Source organism: Poeciliopsis prolifica, unplaced genomic scaffold (genome assembly GCF_027474105.1).
Source record: "Poeciliopsis prolifica strain line A6 unplaced genomic scaffold, Auburn_PproV2 SCAFFOLD041, whole genome shotgun sequence".
Taxonomy (NCBI): Eukaryota; Metazoa; Chordata; class Actinopteri; order Cyprinodontiformes; family Poeciliidae; genus Poeciliopsis; species Poeciliopsis prolifica.
Window position 1 is genome coordinate 4,835,542 of NW_026562416.1, and position 24,746 is coordinate 4,860,287.

At 37.9% G+C, this 24,746-nt stretch overlaps 1 protein-coding gene across 3 annotated transcripts in view; it reads left to right on the forward strand.

Moving 5' to 3' along the window:
• Positions 1-1,369: 1,369 nt before the first annotated feature.
• The window catches only part of LOC129375715 (zinc fingers and homeoboxes protein 2-like), a 137,074-nt gene continuing 113,697 nt past the window's right edge, over positions 1,370-24,746 (forward strand). The window contains exons 1-2 of one of the 3 annotated variants that reach the window (XM_055054948.1): positions 1,370-1,669; positions 13,307-13,351. The gene's annotated coding sequence lies outside the window, so the exon portion shown is untranslated. Of the gene's footprint in view, positions 1,670-13,306; positions 13,396-24,746 lie in introns of those variants that run through there. The other 2 variants (XM_055054947.1, XM_055054949.1) reach the window with 2 other exon arrangements.

Below are 24,746 nucleotides of genomic sequence, written 5' to 3' on the forward strand. Positions count from 1 at the left end.
ATATATATATATATATATAACAGTTTATCATCTTAAAAAATCTGCTCAGAATAATGTTTAAGGAATTACAATAAAACATAACATGTGAAGGCCAACTTGGAATAATGGATATGTCAATCTTATTTTCTGATACAAAAAATGTATATGAAACTTTTTAAACGAAAAGACAATACAATTATACAATTGTTTGAAAACAGCTAAATCAGAACCGCAAGTAAGCAGCTTTTGTGTTACTTTGCTTATGTAACAATTGGCAAGATATCACATTCTTCTCAGCTCTTATTCTAAACGCATGGGCTAATGCATCTTCTTGTTTTTTTAATCAAAAGTCTATAAATCACTATTTTATTTTGGCAAATAAAACATCTCGGAGGTGGTGGAAAACGACACAAACAAAACTATTATGTTACTGTTCCAGCTTTTGATCAAAAGGCTATTTCCTTCTGGTTGTGAGCTCTAACTCGTTATCTTTTCAGTAAAAGGTCATTAAATCACAACAAAGACCACTCCTTGTACCATAAAAATATAACGTGAGAATAATAAAGCTTCCTTATAACAAGGCTGCAGTTCTCAAATTGGCCTATTGGTGTCGCCCCAAGTCATGTTTTCAGAGAGGCGTGCGAGAGGAAGGTCTCACATTTATTGCATCTGATCCGCAACAACAAGCCCATTTATCAAAAATGCATGAGGCGAATGAAATGCAAACAGCCGTCTGATGAACAGGGAAACTTCAGTTCCACTCCCATATCGCTTCCCGATGAAAACTAGTCGTTGGCATCTTTAGAGGGGGATTTAGCAAGAGCTGTTTTAACAGGCGCTTGGTACTGCTGCTGCACCATGCAGGCTGTTCATAGCGAGGTCAGCCACAGGCTCAAACAGGTGTTTTAAAACATATAAGAGCTGGCATAATTTTATTTCTGTTTATCTATGGCCATTGTGTTTTGTTTATGTTTCTAGAATGAAAGACATTTTGCAAATATTTTCTGTTGATTGTGGCAGTCTTTAAGAGATTAAAGTTATTGTTTTGTTTTTTTTAAAACAACAAACAAGTCTGCGCTATATACATCATGTGAAAACTCACCCAAATCTAAATGTCAAAGAGGAAGAAAAACAACAACAAACTGATCAATTTGTTTTCAAAGCGTCATTTTTGTGAATAAATTCAGTATAAAATCTGATTGCAACAGGAAAAGTAAATGCATAGGAAGGTTCCAGAAGCAATTAATCACTGGCATCCATGCTGTAAGTCATGAAACAGCAGAGTGGAGCAGAGCAGGTCTGCTGGAGCGGGGGACAGAGGTGCATGGCTCCCACATGTCTGCGTGTCTCCGCCGCAACCCGACCAGCCTTTGCCTCGGTCCGCGGGTTACAGCTCCACAATCAAACTTTTCTGTACATTTCCACGTCACCTGGACGCAAAACATAAATTTGGCATCCTATGCAAATATATGCTGACGTAAAAGATCATGTGGTTTTTGTCGTCGATCCCCCCTATGAGCAACGAGGAGGCTTTTTTTTTCTCCTCTCTACTGTTGTCTTTAGGTTAGCTATGCTACAATCTTTACTGTACCCAGCGCTAGCTATATGCGCTCCGCACCGCACCACTCTGGATATCTGGGAATAATCAACTTCCAGCCTGTCGCACCCCGCAACTACACACCGCTCACAGGTAGGACGCAAGAAAAACTTATTATTTTTTAACAGCTTTTGGGAAATTTTGACCAAAGTGACCGCAAAAGTGAAGTTATTAGAGGGGGGTTGTTTTGCAGCCTGCCTGACTGACTGGCTCCCTCTCTCTGCCCTGGCTGATGCCGCTGCTAGCGACCCGTCCCCTCCATCACAGCCTCTCAGAGTGGGAATCACCTTGCTATCACCAACCGAAGCTCCACGGCAGCCAAAGTAGACATAGAACAGTTTGACTCTTGGCTGTCAGGTAACTTTAGTTTGTTATGTGGGAGCATTTATCCTCCGTTATATTTTAAAGCAGTTGTCAGAGAAGTGAACGCCGTCCGTTTCGCGTTGTTTTTCGTGGGAAGATAACTTCTGCCGTCCCCCTTTCCAAGCACCGGTGAAAGTGCCCATAATAAATTTATTAGCCAGGGGAGCTAACCGCTAGCCAGTTAGCCCCCCGCTAATGACGGGCAACCCTGTGAAGCTAAAGGGCTTTAGCTTTAGCCTCTCCCCGCACACAAGCGGCACAAAACGTGGCTTGCCCGTTTCTGGATGTGATCCTTTCATGTCGGGAAATGTATTTGTTTTGGTTCTTTTCCTCTTCGCTTCTTCCACTCCGAGTCAGCGTTAGTCAGCCAAGTGAAGTAGAAACAAGAGAAGAAATTCCAGCTTTTTCCATTTTTTATAAGAAAAAACAAAACAAAACAAAAAACGATGACAGCGAGGGACAGTTTGGGCTGCGGTAGTTCAAGTGTTGTTGCCGCTGTACGTAGGTTCAAACTGGGGTAGCTAGCAGACAGCCAGTCTAGCTGGTTGGGTCATCTGAGGTGAAGCAGCCGTCAGCGGACTGTATAGAAACATAAACTCTGCGTACGGTTGGCTGCTTTTTGCACTTTAAAAACCCCCAAAACAAACACTTAATGCACTCTATTTTCGACTTGAATTTAAACCAACTTTATCAGTCGCTAGTGCGTTTTTTTTTTGTAAACATAAGCATACGGTGTTTAAAACAGTTTTAGGTCGCAGTGCCGATTAGTTTGATACGAAACAGCTTTACGCTTAAATTAAATGCTCACGGCAGACATGTACAGGACTGTGTGGACACAATTAAGTCGATAAAGTTTGTTGAGTAATGCTTTTTAATCACTTTAGTGTTAAACATATAATCGCTCGTTGATTTGACTCGGAAGGCTGGTGAGCAGACGCTGACTCCGTGCCAGGGAATGACAGACTGGTTTTCCTCTGGTTTATATTGAAGCAGGCTGAATGCAGCACTGAGTGTTTGAGTTGCTCCGTGCAAGAAAGTATATTTTAGAAAAAGAAGCAGCGTTAAAGGGAGTTTTAATGGAGATGGTCTATTTTTTATCAGGGGCGTTTTAAAAAGTTTTTGAATTGGTGGCCAGATGGGGGTCACTGATAATACGATGTACGTAAAAAAAAAATACAGTAATGGGTCATAACAAAAGATTTTATCTAAGACCACTGTAATTACATTTAGATGGTGATAATATAATGTATATAGGTTTAAAATATGTGCTGTTTTAAAATATGAATTTGTGTCTCTTTATATTGAAAATAGCAAAAGATTGTACTCCAAAATAAATAAAGTAATTTTTTAAATAGATATAGCTATTAATTATTCAATACTCGATAATGAATCTTCTGCCTTTTTGTGGTCAGAATAAGTGCCAGTAAATTGACTCGTAATAGCATTTTGATTCATCCCACAGGTCACATATGGAATATGATATTTTCACCATTAAAGTACCATATTGTTTCAGGCAGAGAACATTCTGTCCTGAAACAAAAAATATATTCAGCTGGAATTATTTATCAAATGGCACGCTCTTTATACGTCCTGAAATGAAGTAATAAATAAATAAAAATAAATTGGCTTGAAATATGAACCTTGTTCAGGCTTATTAAGCAAATGTTCTCTCGTCAGATTAGTTGACTTTTTATATATAGGTACATGAAAAAAATTAACACTATTTGGCTAATTTAAAATATTTCTTTGGATGTTATCATGATTGCAGTAATGATACAGGAATAATATTTCGTGTATCTTTAGACTATTAGTGAAGTTGCTCTATCTGCTACGTGCAAAAGCAGATAGTTATTTATTTTTGAGGGAACAGCAAAGGCAGTGTTGTAATAATCAAGTGATTATTGGAGTACATGTGGTCACTGGCAACATAACTACTGATATTAGTGTGACAAATCTGAACTAAAACTTACAAGATAAATATTTGAAAGTGACATTTAATTTCTGAAAGCTGTGTAGGTGTGGAGAAATGGAGTGGTGCCACTGATTCTTGCATTGACCTTCTTGGTGTAAAATGGATAGAAATTTAATCAACAAAGTTGGGTTTTGTGGCTTTTAGTCAATTTTCTGAGTACAAATGAGTAGCAGCTATTTCAGACACTTAAAGTTGTTAAATTGAAACCATATTTTCAAATATTTCCTTTTTAAAAATTATGCTAAATATTAAGATAATTTTTGCATATTGTGCTTACTGCCCTTCATTAAAAAGCAACAAACAAAAAATAAAACCTCATTGGTTTATGACTAACAGGTGTAATAAGTCATTCAGGTCATGGTGCTCTAAAATGAAACAATACGATAATACTTTGGCAAAACAAAAAGTCAGATGTCGCAACCTCCAATAAGAAGATATGATGTTCATTGGCTTTGGGGTTAAGCATTAAAACTTATGAGAAAGATGTGAGGTTAGTGTGGTTGCTAAACTTGTTAAAGCTTGTTTAACCTCAAGTCCTGGCATTCTTAACTCGCTTTACGGAGATGTACAAATCATAATACATCCCTTATAAACACATCTCTGTTCTCTGCAGGACATGGCATAGTAAAAGAGCAAGAGACAAAACCTTAGTGAATTTTTAACCCAAAGTTTTAGGTTGTGTTTGCCTTCAAAATAAAATAGATAATATTTAGATTTTAATTATTAATGTTCATTAAGTTCTAAAACTGATCTCATATCTTAAAACTGAACAAAGTTTTGTTACTAAAACTTACTAATTTCTATAATTCCTTTTTATAGTGCAGTGTGCCATATAGAGGAACTAAATTCCTCATAACTTTGCTTTCAGCTGGGTAGTTGACCTAAAAACTGCATAGAAGCCAGTATGATGTAAGGCTCCTCTATTCTAATGAATCCGCCTATAGTCAAACTTTTCCCTTTTTCCACGTTCACCCCCTCTGTGCACAGTATGTTCTCTGACCTAATTTCCTTCCCAAAATCTTGTTACATAAAATCATGAATAATTAGCATGCAGCTTGCTCGCATGCGGGTTCAGGCCATATGCAGTGACTTAGTTGCAAATGGAAATGCAGCTGTGACCCATCATTGTTTTTCTTTTTTTGCCTTATAAATGATATCAGTGGAGTTTCTGAGCTGTATTTCAGCTGAGCCTTTGACCTGCTGCAGTTTGATTGTCGTTTGAAGGACGTGCAGGCGGAGGATTTCTGTCAGGCTCAGATGAACAGGTGTGCAAACTGAATTTGGGCAGGTTTTACCCTCCACAACATTCCTGACAGTGTGACTGAAGTGTGTCTTGGCTCTTGGAAATCATTGGAGAGGCTCGTATTTGGCAGCAGCTCCTCCTCTTCCTCTTCTCCCCCCCCTCTCTTCTCTTCTCTCTATACTGCCCGGTGACAGCGTTACCATTCACCTCCGCTGTATGGCTCGTGTTCAAAGTGTGTCAGATTTTTTTTTTTACCCTCTTCTTTTTAATATTATCTTCCTCTCGCCGGTTCTGGTTCATAATCACATTTCCTCTTCCATTGACCGACTTTTTTGTCTCATATTTCACTGCCATTGTATCTGTGCCGTGTCAGGCTTTTTAATCCTATGATATGGATGCAGGGATCAGTCGGTCATGCTGCCAGTCTCAGAATCAGTGCGCGCTCACTTGCTCTTTGGCTGCTATTTATTTGTCACAAACGCCAAGACACACACACGCACACGCATACACACTCGCACTATGCAAGCGCCCCATGCCCTTTCCTTTCCTCACTACCATTCACACATCACACACTCGCTTTTTTCCTGCTCTGACACGCTGCCGTTCCCTTTGACACGTGCATTTTGCCAATTCTTAGGAAGTGCAGCTGTGATTTGCTGCTGCCACCTGACCTGCCACACTAAATGTGCAAACCCCTACGCATAGGAGCATACACAGAAACTCCTGTTCTCTTTTATTATTTCACCATTTAGTCTGTTCACATCATTGGTTTCTTTATCGTAGAAAATTGCTGCTCAAATCACATTTTTTATTATTATAATTTGTGGCAATAGAAGGAGTGTGTATGTGTGTGTGTGGGGATGGGGGGTGAGGAGACCCCATTCGAGGTTTGTGTTGCCCTCGGTGGCATTCAGTCATGAGGGCTCATGACAGCCATAAGAGCCTTGCACACAGTCACACATACACTATCCGACAGCTAATATCACATGCACTCTTTGTTGCGCTGGTAAATTGCTATTTATTTCTCTCTCTTGCTCTCTCTCTCATACACACACGCACACACAACAAAAGCATGCCTGACAACTGCATGATGCACACACATGCCCAGCCCTTTTTGTCCTTCTTTCACCCTTACTCTCAAACATACAAGTATTTCCAGTGCTATTGGGTGCTTTATGAAATACTGAGAGGCTACGTGTGTGGGGGTGTGTTTGGGAATGAGAGTACGAGTGCTGCCAGGTTGTGTGTGAAGGTAGTGGTGGTGATTATATGTGTGTGTGTGTGTGTGTGTGTAGTGAGTCACTGAAAAACATGGGTTAGCCAGAAATCAACATGCATGTGTGTGTGTGTCAGTGTCCGCCCTACCTCTCCACTGGGGGAAACTCGACACATGTGCCGGCCCTATCGGATCCACGTTGCTGGTTTTTGAACTGAGCCCGCCTTCCCACGTCTGTTGGGAGAGTTTCAGGGGAGCTGAGTGACAACAGGGAACTAATTCCACCTGATTTTCTACCACAGAAAAAATAATCTGTTCTTTGTGGAGTGAGAATAAAGAATAAAGTAATCATTATTGGCGCTTCCTTGAAGCTAAATTGGAAATCTCTTTCAAGTATTTTTATTGGTTAATCATATTTTTTTTCTGCTCACAAAATTTAACAAGCCTCTCATTTTTTTTTCTGAGTTTTTCTTTTTCCCTGTAAAGATCGGAGCGTTGTGTGGACTCTTTCGTTGCACACCATGAAATCAAATTCTTTAAAAATATTTTTAGTTTTTTGAGAGTTTGCACCACTATTTATTGCAGCTGGAAAAATGCTTTCTGGCAGGAATCAGTAATTTTCCACCTTGGACATGCTTCCATAAGACATTAATATCTTCCTCTGCTTGTCCCTACTAAATAAAAACTCCTGGATACAAAGATGCATCAGGTAATTTAGAAGATGTGTTTTTAAATTTTACAGCCGTAATTTAAATATTTGGCCCCTCCAATTGAGTTATTTCTGGCACCTCTGGTTAAGATGTTTGAAGAAACAAGAATTTACTTTTTTCTCATCGGAGAAGCAGAATCACAAGTTGTAAAGTTTAGAAAAATACATAATAATTCAAGTAGTTTTATTCAGTTGGGAAAAGTCTGAATACATACACACACATATATATATATATATATGATTGATTTTTCATAAAGTCATGTGTGAACTCCATATGCAGGCTTTTTAACTGCTGTTAATACCTGATCCCAACCCCCTTTTGCTAATGGACCACTGTTTATTCTCCTATTTATCAAGGTGAGAGATGGATTTCTGACCATTTCTCATATCTTCTCCACACAGGTAAACCAATTGTGTATTTATGTGGCCAGATTATGCTGAAAGACTCATTAAATAATTGATTGAGCACTTTACATTTTTTTTAGTTCATCTGCTGGTAGATGGTAATTTCTTTGATTTGAAGCTGCTTTTATTCAATATTATGCCAGTGCGGGCTTTATGGAATTCAACCTTTGGGCTTAGATTATACAGTTTGACTAGAGACAATCACTCCGTCTCTGAATAAAGTTTTAGTAAAAAGACATGTAGCACAAAGCTAGTGGCAGATTTTTGTTGCATTCCCTTGACACAATGTCACGGTCAATCATGAATGCTCTGGTGCTTTTAGAGAACTGTAAATATGAGACTTTTATATGAATGTGAACATAAAGCTCATCAGATTTTCTTTTTTCCAGCACAATCACACAATCAGATTTTGTGTGTTCATTGAAATGCTTCTGCCTTGATGCTGACTCTTTCAGTGTGTTCCTTTCTTTCTATCCCTTTTTGTTTTGTTTGTTATTCCAAAAATGAATATATTTAATGAAACAGATTTTCATTTTTCTGCTTCATTGATCAGCATCTTTGTCACAAATCAAACTGTGCTCTTATTTTATTTATTTATTTTTTTTTTACACCCAAGTGTATTTAGCTGTAGAACAAATAATCTTTTTGGCTTGGAAATGACTGGAAGTATTCAGATATATTCAGGATGTGTGTACGTTTTCACAGTGGTTGACATCAGTGCAACAACCACATGCATTGCTCTATAAGTCGCTGCACATTTCTTTTTGCCTTTTGTGTTCACTAATATAAAATACTGAGGTAAATGCATCTTGTGACAGATCTACATCTTTGAGCACCTCGGTACTGGAGAGTTGTGGCCAGTGATTCAGAACGCTGAAGACCGGGTTATCCTGAATGACTCGGCTCAGAGACGGTTTTATTATTGATTTATTGCCAGGCTCTACTCAAGAGGTTGATATGCATCTTTAATAATCCTCTGAAAGCCCATTTTCATTTACAAGACAGCTTTGAAGCGCACATTTTAGTTTAACAGGCTGCCTGAGCATCTCAAAGGTGCTTTGTTTAGAATGGCTTCAGAGCTGAAATGAAATATTTCAGACCCCATACAGGACATTAATAACTTGTTTCTTTGGGGTTCACTTTACACAATGCTTGATGTAAATACAAACAATTACCGTGCCATAATATTGATTTTAAGAATAATAGATAACTCAGAATTGTCCGCATCTGATCTGACGCTCGCTGTGCTTCCACTTTATTGCTCTGGGTTCTCACCTTATGCAGTATTGACCTATTAGAGCTGAATAATAGCTATAGGGACAGTCATGTTTATTCATTACAATGTCTGAGCATCTTGTCATCTGCATTCTGCTTCAAAGGCTTTTACAGGCTGCCACCGACATCAACAGGGAACGCTGAATACTTGGAATTGTTTAAAAAAAAAAGTCTGGCAAGGAGAAGGTCAGATTTTAGGAGTTTTGCATTGTGACACAAGAAAAAGGAGATTCAGTCTACAGATGTCGCAATCTGAAACTCAACATGGGTTAAAACAGAAAGCAAAGAATAGAATATGTCAAGCTTACTTTACATCCAAACATGTTTGCCATAAATATGCAGAGATAAAAGCAAACTTCAATTCTATGGCAAGAAGAGAAATGCAAATAAGTTATTTACCAGCCGAGATAAGACAAACTCAGTTGTGGGTGTGTGCTTGTCAGCTGTGAGCTTTGAAAAGTGATTAATATTAATGCAACATGAAAATGAAACAGGCGTCCTTTTTCTTGTATTCGCCTGCAGGACGAGCGGTATAGAAAGCTGGTCCTCGTCCAGCCCTGCAGGGAGTTGTTTGACTGGGAAACAAACCGGCAGTAAACCCGCCGTCCTCCGCATGATGAATTGTCCGTCCGGGCCAATCACTGACAAATGTGTCGCCTTGTTTTTGAGCTGTTGCTGCAGTGTGTCCCCTCTGGGCCAATCAGTTTAACATCGATCTGTAGCTCAGTGCCGCCCACTGCTTCATCAGCCGCATCTGAAACAGCTCAGAGGGAGGTCACATGATGTTTGAGAGCCGGATGTAAAATAAAAAAATAAAAAAAGTCAGAAAATGATTGGACACATGGCCGGTTTTTGAGGGGTGCTTTTACAGGAATGGGTCAGAGGATCCCTGTTAACTTCCTTTGTCTTCAACAAGAACCTAAACAACTTTGTGGGGATTGAAAACTGAGTTTGAAGTGTGTCTTTTATTAATCATTGATCCCTTGTAAAAAAACAAACAAAAAAAGATTGGTTTTCTAAAAGGCTGTTTATGAGAACAGATTCAAGCTGTGGTATTAACACAAATTTACAAAGAAATATATGAATGAATCTTTAAAACATAAAAACACCATATATTCCCACTGTTGCTAAAATAAGTTTAACATTTATTATGAGTTCTGTTGCAACAATATAACATTTATCATTTGATATTGATTAGAGAAACAATGGGAAATCGGTTTTTGATTGTAATCAGAAACCGCATGATCAATTAGTCACTAGCATTTATCATTGACCAGTCGACCAGAAATTTTATTAAAGACACAAAAGCTAAATAGTGCTACTTAGTCATTGAGATAGTTGTTTTGAATACATTCAATTGTCTCTTGTCTTGGGAATATATATATGTAGGGGTGTGTGTGTATGCATGTAGAAAGGTGAGAAAAGAGATTGATTAGCTCCTAAAAACAAATGTCTAATTAGTGCATCTTTAATTTTAAGAGCTAGAGTTTAATAAACCAAACACTTGCTAAACTTAGTATGATGCCTAATTCTCTAATTTTATGGAGTACAGCAATTCTTATGATGTTTTTGTTTGAGTTGAATATGCCTTTCTTGAGAAGGGAAAGGTTCTGTAAGCCCGCTGTCTGATAGTGTGCAGCAATGTGTGCTACACACTATCAGTGTGTATTTCTTTATGTCCCATGCTGTGGAAAAAAATAATAATCCTGGTCATTTTTTAAATAGACTTTGAAATGTAGTGGCTTGAAACTGACTTGAAAAAACTAATACTTGTATCCAGAAAATATTAAATAAAACTGAGCAGTTCTTTATTTCAATATAAACAGGCCTGCTTTTACAAGGTGAAAATTATATTAAGTATATGCAAACTGCACTATTAAGGTGTCATTTTGACAAAAATTTCTCCTCATCCTGGTAAAAAGTTGCCAAATTTGTTTGTTTAAAGCCATCAATCATCCAGTGAAAGGAGGTGACACGTCTCACCAACCCCCCCCCTCCAATTTTTAGAGCGAAACACTTCAAAAACAGATGTTTGTTACCGCTGCTTACATTATTTCTTTTTAAATCTCCAAAAAGTCATTTTTTATTCATGAAGAGAGAAAAGACTGCTTATTTTCTCATTAAAGCCTGCAGTGTATGTGTGTTTGTGTGTGTGTGTGTGTGTGTGTGTGTGTGTGTGTGTGTGTGTGTGTGTGTGTGTGTGTGTGTGTGTGTGTGTGTGCGTTTCTCAATTACTAAACACATGAGTGACCAGCAGCACTGATGGGCTCATCAGACAAAAAAAACCTCAAAAAACAACCCATCTTAGATTAGCTTCCCTCCGCCCCTGAACTGTGAATTGTTGAAGCACCATCTCCCCCCCTCCACCACCAAACGTCTCCTTGTCTGGATCGTTAATTTAAATCTTGTTTCAAACCCTCATTTATCCAGAAAAAGCTCACTGAGCACAGTTGCCCCTTTTTCATCAGCGTTCTCATTGATATTCATATGTTTCCTCATGTTCACACCTGGGGGCTGCCCGCAAACACTATCGTCCAGATTCATGAGGAGCTCCAGCAGAACATCAAGCTGCTCTGTGTACGAGAACTTCAGCTCTACATTTTTTATTCAGTTCTCCCCTCCTTCAACCCCTCCTTTATGACCTTCTCAGTTGGTACGCGCTCATAGAGTGAAACTTTGCGGACGTGAGACTGTCTCTCAAAATCTGCCCTGGCCGTTCCACGTGCTCCTTTGTCTCTGTTGCTGTTTGACAGCAAATCCTGTGCTGAGCAGCCATAAAACTGCTAAAATCAAGTGGAAACCATCAGGTACGGGCATTAAACAGGTTAACAGTGTGGCAAGTAAATTAAATGAGTTACCAACGTTCTGTGTAGCGTCACTCTGAGACCATGTAAATTTCACAGTCAGAATTGGCTACACATTTTCTGATTTATTTCCGATTTTGTTCCTTATAAACTGTCAGAAGGAGTGTTATTTTCCAAGGCTAGAAAGCACTGTATTATTGCTGCCTGCATATCAAGAGGTGAGACTTGAGCCCACTTTAACACCTTGTTTTCGACATAGTTCTCTGTAAAACGGATGTCAGCTCTTGCGGTCTGTAAAACTTCCTTTTTGACATATTTTTAAGAGTGCAATCTTGGATATTCATGTTCCCCCCGCCTACAGCATGGTATTGTGATATTATTGATAAAATTGGTTGTCAATAACACATTTTCCTGAATCATTGTTTTTTTTTCTCTCTCTCTCTTTGTCTTCAAGATATCCCCACCATCTTTGTGAACTTTAGCACCTCATCCACAAAATTTTATGTCAGATTAGGTTAGGATATAACAGTAAGAGTATCAGGCTAGTCAAAGTCCAACCAGCTTGCTAGGCTTTCAAAGATTAGATGCAACCTGCCTGAAGAACTCAATAATTCTTAGTGGCTCAGGTTCAACAATGTGTTGGGAATGTTCCTCAGAGATTTGATCCATACTGACAAACATTTTCTCCAGATTTGTCATCTGCATATACATGATAGTTATGTCTTCAGTGCACAGAAGTTCACACATCTTCAATGCAGATGTTCGCTGGACATACTTAAATTTTTAAGTATGCATTCTCTGTTTCACAGTCAGAAGCTTGATATGAAACAATATTCACATCAAACTGCTTTTTATGCCACACTGAACTAATAAGTTTAATAGTTTATGCAACTAGTTTGAAAGACGTTCATCTTTCAGACTTTGTGCCGGAGCGATATGTGTACAATGACTGCCTTGGTGGAGAACAAACGGGACTAGGTGCCCTACTAGCATATCAAACTTGCCAGTATCAATTCAGATTGTGGGAAACAAAGTATTTTTTGGTCACAAGAAATGTAGGCAGTTGGTACATTGAACTAGTCTGAGGACAGTGTGTGTGTGACCATCAGAATACACAAAGCATGCCCAAGTATGGTTGAAATGCAATGTCCTGCTAAATATTGCATCCAGGACGTCCTTGGAATTGCGACTGTATGACAGTTTTGATTTGATATATTGTGCAGCTTTAGTGAATTGCTGGGAAATGTTTTAAAGTAGCCAAATTAGATTTTGGGAAATGATCAAATGCAGAACAACATTTGTTCTTAGAGTTCCCGGGGAAGCAGGTACAGAAGATGGATGAATGGAAGTTTTTTTTAACTTTGGCCACTGATTTCTGAAGTTCTTGGAAGTCTGACATTCCAATTCTGATTTTCCTTTTAAGGACATTGAATCATTCAAACTCATTTCCGAGTCTGAATAAAATTCAATTATTGTGACAATCAATTATAACAAACATACAGAAAAATGTGTATAATTATTTGTAAATGTGCATGCTTTTTGTGGCGGTAGTAGTTTTGAATCTAACATTATGCATTATTTTTCTGTGATAATGCACTCTGTGTTATTTAAAAAAAAGAACATGTTGATTTAAAAAATAGTGGACATTTTCAGTTTTGATGATAGGTATCGCAATTTCTGATATCCAGTCAGAGCTGATCATTTGAAAATTGGATAATTAATTGCCTTTTGCTCTTTTTACAGGAGTTCTTCAACTACCTCAGCCCTCGCTTTGAACTCTACTTGAATGTATGTGATTCTGCAAAAAACTGAAATATTATCCGCTGAATTCGGTAACTGCTGAGCACAATCTACTTCACTTTTGGTTTCTATAGTTGCAGCTATTGCAAAAATGAACTTAGTCTTACAGCTTCCCTTCAGTAAATATATTGTTTTTGAAAGGTGAAACTAATCCTATTGTATCTAAAAAACATCAGGAAAGTTTGTCATATAACTTAAAGTGAGGATGTTTGCTGACATTGGTTTGTAAGTGGTCAAAAAGGTAATTCTGCTCTCTATATTTATTCCACAAAAAATGTAGCTTAGAAAAATAAATGTAAGCATAATGCTTACAAGTTTGTTTTATATATATATATATATATATATATATATATATATATATATATATATATATATATATATATCTATATATATATCTATATATATATATAATTTTCTGTCTGCCAGCTTCAGTTGTTATTCGTAACACAATCAACATGGAACATCCAGAGGGAATTTCTTCATATTTGGCACGGATATTGATTTGGACTCAGGGATGAACTGATTAAAATTTGGTGGTCAAAGTTCAGGATCACTCTGACCTTGCAGAATGGAATTTTGGCCACAGCTCAAGAATTTGTAAGTTGCATTTTACACAAATGTCCACCAGGATAAAGTTCCAAAGTGATAAAACTTTATGCAGTTCAAAGATCAAAATTTTTTTCTGGACACAATTCAACTCATTATCTCATGAGCAGAAGAGGGTCTGGGGGGAGAATGAATGTAAACAGGAACTGTTTGGCAGAAGGACTCAACCGCGAGGAAATAATTTAAGCTGGTTTCTATTTTCATTTTGGAAAGATTGAATTAACCACGTCATTCCAACCTGCTGCTCTCCACGTTTAGGAATTACAGGAATCTTCTGGCCTTTTAGACTCCCATCCTTTGCTCACATAGGCTCATTGCAGATGGAAAATAGTTTCTTGGCTGCAGCCTGCAGAAAAACAAAACAGCTCTGTGTCAGGGCTGGGGAAGGTTTCTATTCAGGCAACGTTTCTATGAATCACAATGTAGTTACAGTCTGATTCAGGTGGAGGAATGAAGCAGCCCCTTGGTTCCGCTGGAGGAGCAGAAAATCTCTGAATACATAACAACTACGTCGCAGAGAAAATTCGCAGCTGTGACTTAAAGCTTGAGAGCGTTTCCCACCTGATTTGTTACCAACAAACCCAGCAGAGGAAAAACATGGTTGACCTGTCAGGGTGTTGTAGGCAAGCTTGAAAAGGTAGAATTAAGGTTCCTCTTTCATACGTAGAAAGTAGTGGTCAGAAGAATACAAAGCTGCATTTATAACTTCTCTAACCTTGGAAATGAGTACTTTAACTTCACATTACCCTTTAAGCATCAAAACATTTTTGGTGATTAGTCTTTTTTAGTGGATGTGGTGTGTAGGACATGGTGATTTAAAAAAAAAATAGTTGGTTCGTACCGACAAAAAAGCTGAAAATGAATATGGTGCTCAGAAGTTAGGAACTGCGTTTTACAATAGTCACCACCCATTCTGAATTGTGTGGCTGGGTGCATTCAAAAGGTGATTTAAAAATGGGCCAATGCCATTTAAAGCCCTGCAGAGGAGTTTTCCCTTCGTCTGCATTTGGGCCAGTGAGCTTGAAGGGATTAACTGCTTTCAGCATTCTCCATCAGACTAAAAAAAAATCCCTTGATTGGTTCTTACAAAAAATAAAAATTCAGATTGCACACTGGTTGGACAATTATAAGTGCATAATAGAAAGCAGCTATAATTTTTTTGACTTGATTGTTGAACATGTTTCATTCTAAAACTAAAATGCCTTTTTGTTAAAGTTTTATAACTTCTTGATTATTATTTGTTGAGGAGATAATCGAAAGGTCCAAATAGGCCTGAGTGGGTATTGGATTTCTTGAGTAGAAATATCTATCTATCTATCTATCTATCTATCTATCTATCTATCTATCTATCTATCTATCTATCTATCTATCTATCTGTCTGTCTGTCTGTCTGTCTGTCTGTCTGTCTGTCTGTCTGTCTGTCTGTCTGTCTGTCTGTCTGTCTGTCTGTCTGTCTGTCTGTCTGTCTGTCTGTCTGTCTGTCTTTCTGTCTGTCTGTCTGTCTGTCTGTCTGTCTGTCTGTCTGTCTGTCTGTCTGTCTGTCTGTCTGTCTGTCTGTCTGTCTGTCTGTCTGTCTGTCTGTCTGTCTGTCTGTCTGTCTGTCTGTCTGTCTGTCTGTCTGTCTGTCTGTCTGTCTGTCTGTCTGTCTGTCTGTCTGTCTGTCTGTCTGTCTGTCTGTCTGTCTGTCTGTCTGTCTGTCTGTCTGTCTGTCTGTCTGTCTGTCTGTCTGTCCTCTCTCTCTCTCTCTCTCTCTCTCTCTCTCTATATATATATATATATATATATATATATATATATATATATATATATATATAAAATCAGGTTTTCCAGCATACACCAAACCCCCTTTTTATGTTAGCTGGTTCTCTGTTATTTTCTGAAAATATGCCAAAATATAGTGGTGTAGCATTTTTAATGGGCACTGTGGTGGATTTTTCGAGTATACAAAGTAGAATCTGTCACCTCTTCTAACACCAAATCAGCAACTCTCCACTTTAGCTTAGAGATATACTGCCAACCTGTACCGCCACAAGACATGGAGTAAAAAAGTAGTGCTGTTGTTGATCTTTGCCCTAAGCTGCACTTGGCTAACGTCTATTTTTGTGGCTCTGTCATATTATTTTTTTCCACAACCAGTGTATTTAGTGTTTAACAAGAATGTATTATAAAGCTAAAAACACACAAAAACATTGAAAAAAGTCACAGAGACCTTATCCCAACCATAAGTTCTGTGAAGCGTGTCGTTCGGTTAACCGACCATGCTGGTGATAGTTTTGGACTTTGTCACTGTAACAATACGGTGTGAGAGAACTCAGGTTATGCCAGCTCTTTGTATGACATCCAAAATATAAGACTTAATAAACTTTATAACAGTTTTTCCTTTCGCGGTTTCTTATTTGTGGATTCACCTGGTTGGAATTTTTTTTTTTTTTTTTTGTGGAACATAGCTCCTAATTATCCATGGAAAAGTGTCTACTAGAAAATCTTTTTGTCAAGCATTTCTAAAATATTTGATAATAAATACATCTTGGGAAGCTGAAGTTATTGAACAGAGTCCTATTGACACATTATTGGCTGGTGTTTGCAAAGCAGCCAATACAGGGCACCATTTTCTTTATTGGCACTGATTGACCTTCAAAAACAGAGATGAGGAAAGCTAATCTCAATAGTAACTTCTGCTGTAGTGCCAAGATGAGTTTTCAATGTGTACTACTGTATATGAACATATTTGGTTTTTGAACTATTTTAGCTATTCGCCACTGGAATTGTTCCTTTTCCCCACAAGCATAAAGGCTTTACTTTACCAGGAACTGATCCTGACTACGTCTGTTTAACACGTTTGACTAAGAATAGTCTCTGCTGAAATGGACCAATCAATCTGGCAAATATTAGAATCTGGTTTGTCTTTAACTGGTCAGCAGGTGAAATACTGAAAATTTTTAATTTATTTATTCCTCTTAAGCCTCTCACAAAATTCACTATATAAACACTTCAACCAAATTCTCATACTTTGATGCACTTTTTGGATTTGTGGTTGATAAAAATTTGCTTTATCGCACGATCTTGTCATTTCTGTTGGTTTCAAAATGATTTTCTTCATTAAATTGGTGGCTGGAGCTTTTTTCTTTTCTTTTCACATACAGTTGTTACAATTAAAACTGTGAATCAGCAGGCCAATTCTGAAAGAAAATTGTAAATCTTTCATCGGCCAGGAAAAGCCTAATCTGTGCATCTCTGTGAGAAAAACATCATCCACTCCTCTATGTGATATTCTTTGCAATTTTAAATAACAAGATACATTTAGCTAGCACCTCAGCTTGAAAATATTCTGTTCAATAGCTAATCCTTTTGCAATCCTTAACGCATCAACAAAACCCTTGTGCTGCTGAGGCAACCATCACACCAAACGTGCTGAATGTGATACCCCCCAATGGAGGCTTATTCAGCTCAAATGAAAGAATCTGTTTCACATCCAAGTGGAGAGAATGTTACTCTTCTTCACAAAACTGTCCCTTTCACATTTTTAGAAGAGAAGTCTAAAAAGGATATCAGGGGAATTGAATCTGGGGCGAAAACCGATGCTCCAATCAATCCCAGAACCCGATCAGTTTCATCTGAAGCAGTCTAAAAGGAAGGATCCCTGATAAGGACGATCTAGCAAAAGAAATGGATTAAATGCGACTGTGCTGTCACAAAGCTGCTGGTCTGAGTGAATGAAACCGAGAAAAGAAGTAGTCAATGGAAGTGTAAATTCAGACTTCTTATAACATTGAGGAAGTAAAGGAGGCATGCCCAGATATGTTCCATCTCTGAATGCTAATATATGTTAATAATCTATTAATGCATTGAATTAGACAACAAGGAAAAGAACATTGTGGGTGAATAACGGCGGGTTTTCTGCCAAGAGGTCGAGCTCAGATGTGTCAGAAATTAGAATCATTTGAGTTTTCACAGCTCAAGTTCCTTTGAGGAAAGTATGGAGGTTTTGGATGATACCCCAGCTAATTACTGCAGGCCTTCAGCAGGTTCAGAAGCACACCGCTGACATTCTCCTTTTTCCAATTGGTGTTTGGTTTATTAGTCTTTTTCAGCTGCTCTGCTGAAGGGATTTTGATAACTTCATGGAGCTCCAGGTAAATGTCAGGATTCAAATAGACATTTACCTCAAAATGATTTAAAAAAAAAGTCATTCGATATATTTCTATATATTCTTGAAATAAGCAAAGTTTTGTCCAAGCAAAGCAGAACAATATATTGATTTATATTTTAATATGTTGATGGAAGTAGGAATAAGTTTCATTTTTTGCAGGGATTGATTTTATTGTAGCTCTGGGATCATGCTGTTTTGTTTTGATGTCACTTTATGGGTGTGTATTTAAAATGTGAACAGACTGTGCAACAGTTTAAAACCAAACTACATTGGTCTGATGCATGAGCCAAACTAAACATCTAATACCAAAACTCTTCTGTAGGAGAAACTTAGTCCATCAAGAGGAACATGAGGTACATTTTTTTATTACCTCGTGATAACTGGTCATTATTGAATCAATTTGTTATAGTCCATAAAATTAAATAAAAACCCAGATAAAGTTTCAAATCTATTGGATTGCATCTAAGAGAAGACTGTGAGTTGGTACAGGGTTTTTGTACCTGATTGGTGTGCTATAAAATCCAAGCTGTCCTACATATTTTTAGATTATTGGAAGAATTTGTTACGGTAGATCTCAAATATATATAATAAAGTATGTACTGCATAGCTTATGATTAGGACTTGATTTCTTTCAAATTGGTAAAAAAACAAAAACAAAAACCTTAATCTCTTTGATCACTTGTATTTCAATAGAATTCTTTCATCAGTTTTCATACTACCCTGGGCTTTTGTTTCCTAACTTTACTTCTTTACTTTTCTTCACTTACACTTTACTTTTTCTTTTTTAACTTCTTTTCCTTTCTGGTCTGTGAAAGATTCACATTGCTGCAAATATCTCAACCAATTAAAACGATGAATAAGAGCACCTAAAGAGCACATTGTCCACCAAGGCCAGTGGTGTATTTCAATTTTTTTATGTGTGGTTTTAAAAAAGGCGAGAAAATTATTTTATGCTGGACACATTCTGAAACTCTTCAGCCAGTCATCTCAAGATTATACAGTTTTTTGTATAATCTTGGGAAAAGAGAAATGAACAAACGGCTCCTCTTCTTTTTGACCATACTGTTTGAATAAAAGTGGCTCAAACGTGAGGCGTTTTTAAATCACGTATGAATGATGTTTACATCTCTTTTGAGAGCTTCTTTTCTTTTCTGAAGACAACCACACCACTTCACTCCCTTTCTGAATTTTTCACATGTAGCTCTGAATATAGCTGTCAAACCAAAATCCCCAAATTTGAAGTAAATTATACATGAACTGGTGCTAAGCTTTTGCCTCCCTGTAAAGATATATTTGAAATCAACAGGATAGAGTATTTTCTTTGTTTTTTTTGCAGCTCACACCCTGTTGAGATGCACAGTATGCAGGGCAGAGTAGTGCAGGTATTTGTCATAGTGACCTCTTTCTCCATGTGCATATCCACTGTTACAGAAATCCGAACAGACAGACTCTCGAGTTTTTTGCAAAGAGCCTGACTCCTGCTGCTTGCCACTGAACAGACGCAGTAGTATTTTACAGTGAGTTTGCTCACTTTCAGTGTGTGTATAGGAGACTGCTCCAGAAAACAAGTTTCTGACTGTAGTTCAGAGCAGCTCACTGTCACTTTCACCAGGTAGTTGAGGTGACTGCTCTTTAAAGTGAGTACAAGCCTGGGTGGTTTTTCCATTAAACATGCTCTTGAACTACTTTTTTTAATTGGGCCAAAGAAGTAGACTACCTTACTTACCTTGCAATCAATTAATTTAAAGAGCATTGAGTTGAATATAGGCTTGGCTCTCACTGAACCTCAGTACCTGCACTCTGTAAAGTATTTGCCATATGCCAATTTGTTTTGTTTTTTTTCCTGCAAAGACACAGTCTCTAACCAAATAACCTGCTGGGCTTTGTCTGTGGTAATGCAGGTGCTTCCCTGGTGTGGTGCGGTAAAGAAAAAGCTGAGCCAAAAATCAAAGCTCTGGATTAACAGGTCCGTCTACGTTCCGGCTCTTAATTATGGTCATGAGATATAGATCATGATTGAAAGAACAAGATCCAGGATACAAGCTGCTGAAAGGAGCTTCCTCCTCATGGTGGCTGAATTCAGCAGTAGAGACTGGGTGAAGAGCTCCATCATGTGTAGTAGAGGCTCTGCTTCTCCACATTGAAAGGATTCAGTTGAGGCATCTGATCAGGATGCTCATGAGCTCCTCCCTTTAGAGCTCTTACAGGCATGAGGAGACCCCAGGGAAGACCCTTTGCCGGAGGGAATATATCTCGTGTCTGGCTTGGGAATTCCTTTGGATTGCAGTGAGATGCAGTAATATGTTGCTTGGGAAAGGAATATGTAGGGTTCCCTCCTAGATCTATTGCCTCCATGAATGGACCAAGCTTGTAGAAACAAAACTTGTAGTAAGTTTTGTTTCAGTTACATAACTGACTGAAACCCTTCCCTATGTGAATGCTTAGATAAGAGTAGTCACTTCCCAAAGTTAGGAATCTATGGTTCAGCTTGGGTTGCAATGGACCATCGGAGAAGAAATGTCACCTTCTAGAAAGGATCAATAGCACCGATTCATTCAACAGTCAGGCTGTGGGAGAGCGACAGAGAGCTGGACAGAAAAGCTGCACTCTGATTAGCCTTCCTGATAATTGTAGTCTCTGCTTAATCCATTAATACTTTCAACTTCTGTTGAGTTTGCAAATGTTAGCAGTGTTTCCGAAATCTTTTTGCTGTAACATACGTATTTTTATTCACAAAGGAATACACACAGAAACCTCGGTTTTCAGCTAAAGCTTTGATTATTCCCAAAAGAACTGAAACGTCATCTCAGAAAAATTACTTTGTGTAGAATTGTGTAGAAAAGTTATGTCTAAGTGGACAAAGCATTCGATATGGTTTGATGCTTTGTAATCAGAAAAATAATACTAGAAATAATAATAAAATAATATAAACCAGCGTGATGCGTGACCACAAGGCTAGCGTGAAAGCTCCTCACTGGGCTGAACATGTATGATGAGGTTAGCGCTGGTTCTCCAACACTACCGCTCCGGCCAACCTGGACCACAGACATAAACTTCATCAGTGCAGACAGAGCAGGGCGCTGGACAGCATGTTGAGATAGAAAAGCTGCACAAAATTCTTTGTCCACAAATATAAATCATTCTCACCGCTGCCTCAACGCACAACGCCACTACAAGTTATTCCTGTGGTTCACATAGAGCTGCGCAACCAGAGCTAACGTGCTGGGGTTTAAACGCCAACCTTAATCAAAAACTGGAAAGAAACATAATTCCTCACAGCGGGTTGATGTAAATATCCATACAGGGCATCCTATGCCCAGTTTGAGTGGGCATAGGTTTGAGGTAAACTTAAGACATCCAGCTGCCGCAGCGTGTGAGGCAACGATTGGTCCGGCTTGAAATGCATAAACTATAGACATATCTTCTATAAACATATGTTTCAGGAATAAATCTGTTCCTCCAGTTAAATGTTCAGAGAAACAGAGATGCTTGCAAACCGTTAACAAAAAAGCAATTTTTAACATTTTTTTTTTACAATTTTTTATTATTTTCCTAAAAACATAACACGTTTTTAGGAAAATAATAATTTTTCTAAAAATGATTAGCCTTGCTTGCTCGTAGAGCAGGGCAGGCCGTCAAGCCTATAATATACTGGGGGAATCCCTGTATTGAGTGTATAATAATGAAAACTGGTATGGAATTTTTTTTTTTTCCATTTTATGCTCTAAAAAAATATTTTCGGGGTTAATGATAGTTATGTATCAGTCTTTTTACACATGGAGCAACGCTTGGAAACTTCCCTGGTAATATTACTAAATATTTTTACTCCTGTCCTACCTACAATATGTGGCTCCAGACAGCATTCAGACAAAGGGAATTATAAACTTGTGCAATAAGTAAGCTCGCTTAAGCTCATATGTTTCCTCATTCACTTTTTTATTGTGGTTGAAAATTCCAAGTTTTGGTGAAGTGTAGACAAGGCGTAAGCCACAGGGACTATTTATAGGCTTAGGCGGCTCAGGGCTTGCACCATTCTGCCATTTCTCTGCCTGACTCATCTCCATGACAGGATAGGAACTTCTGTGTTTCTTCACCAGCCGCCGGAGGCGATGGGCTTTCCAAATTAGTCAGGCACTCCTTGCTCTTTTACTAGGCAAATTAATTGAATTTAAATTTGTTTTTAGGAACATCCAGGCTTTTATTCTGGTTTCTTGCCAAAATGAGTATTACTACAGGGAGCAGAGATCACCCAGATGCATTCAAACTGAGTCACTGTGGCTAGGGCATAAGCTGACTTTCTGCTGAAAAGAAGTTTTTAATTTGCATCAACAACCAAATTTCTGAGTACACTTTGAATTAAACTTTAATTTTACTTAAGCTGCACTCATGAATGTTTATTCTACATTTTCTGATGAGCATAATCAAACTCAGATTTGGGATTTTTAGAATAATTAGATGAATACTGAAACCTTGAAGCTGTTCTCAATTAAGGTTGAACAGTGTTTTTGGATGGTAACCGGCCTTGTACAGTTTTTAAAATGAGTTCTTTGAAAATTGACCATTATATGCTGAAACCATTTTTTTTCTGCAATATCTTCACATTTTAAGTAATCCATGTAAAAGAGAGAAACTGACTAAATAAGGAACAGATGAAAATCTACTAGTGTGACATATTTACAGTTTTTTAAAAGCACTGGAATATAAAGAGCAAACTACTCACTTCAAATCTGATTCATCTATTTTGATGGGTTCAATACAGAGAGCAAAAAAAGTTTATTCAATTCACTGAGTGGAACTTATCAAAGATTTGCTGATTTTTATTGCTTACAAATTAAATAGCGTACTTTGAGAATAAAACAGCATATAGATTGAGATCTTTTGTTTGTTGTTCATTTTTCTGTTTGTTTTAGTATTATTACATTTCCACAACATTAAGAAACAGCTTTCTAACCTGATGGAAGTTAAAAGGCTAAAATGATGCTATGTTATTGTAATTGATTTGGAGGAGGAAAGGAGCTGTTATGTTAAACTAGAATCAGCATGTGGCAGTTTAATAGAAATTGTATGCCAGTTTGTAACTCAGCTGATAAGAGATGCATAAAAATAATATTTTAAACAAGTTTTGTTGCACCGTATTGACTTGCTGTGTTTTGGCCAGGGGCAGAAAAGAAAGCACTTACTCTTACAAAAACTGAGACACAAAGTTTTGTTTTTGACATATTGTAGATTATTAATAATTTTGTAATGAGAATCAGCTGAGAAGTCAGTGCCAACTGGGTCGAAAGGCATGAATGTTTTGACACGCAACGATCTCTGCAGCAGAGACCACAGAGGCTGCTTGCTCATGCTGTGAAAACAAATTCTTAAAATTGTTTGGAGAATGAAATGTGAAACATAGGCAAAAGCAACAAACTGCATTGGCCGGTGAAGGTCTGGCCAAAACTTCATTAGTCTGCACCTTCATCAGTACTCCTCAAACCTGAAATGACCTTCCCACTCCTGTCGGAGCAGAACTGCTGCTCTCCTCTGAATGTTGGAGGTTGAAAACTAATCTGTTCGAGAAGTACCTCACTTCACCGTCATGTTCCTCTTCAATCATCCACCCCTTTCCAGCTTCCTCCTCCTGTTCCTCCCTTTATCCATCCTGAAGTAAAATTAAAAATCTTTCCCTCCTCTGTCCCGGTGCTTTTTGGATTTCATTTTAATTCATTCAGTAACGTTGACTTTGACTGTTGACCTCTGCGCTCTCACTGGAACCAAACCTTTATTATGCACCAGTCTGCACTGAGGCTTAAAACAACCAGGATGATATTGTATTTAAGATATTTTAAGGTTCAGTTGAGGGACAGGTACAAAAATCCTTTGCAAAGTTGATTCAGAGTGTGGGTGAAGAGAGGTTTTGTCTAAGTTTGAAGAAAATTTCAAAGTGTTACGCTATAAATGCATGCGTTTAGAAAAGGGATAAGGTGTAATTAATAGCAAGGGCATCTTAGGTGAAAACTAGAGCCCTGTAGCTTACACCACAGAATCGGTTGATTTGTTTCCCATCATAAGAGATTGAGAGCAAAGTGTTCTTTGCTGCAAGTTTATTGCCTTCCTGGGTTCCACTCAGAAGCAAGAAATTTCCCCACACGCCCTCCTAAAATCGAGAAAGGGACAAATCAAGCCTGCTTCTCCATTCACTCCTGAATGACAGAACAAGGGTTTGAATGGGTGAAGGAGATCCAAAGTGAGAATAAAAAGCTGTGCTATTACTCGAACCTCATGTTCAAAGGTACAAATTGTATTTCTAGTTGAGATTCGAAAGAACTAGTGATGAACCAATCCCTTTAAGCACTTAAAAAGAAAAGGACACTATATGCCAGCAGTCGTGGGTTTGTAACCCTAATCCACTTAAATGTTTGAAAGTAAACTGCAATAAAATTCTGAATTTTACAAGGATTTTTTTTTATTTGAACTTAATTTGTTTCCACTCCTCAGCAAATAAACTGCATTTTTACGCACAAGAATAAACAAACTGAATAACACAAACTGAAAGTCCAAGTAGACACTGTAATGTGAGAACAACCTTGTTAAAACATGGACAGTGTGAAGAATGGAGCTGTCTACCTTCAATGAACTGCTTAA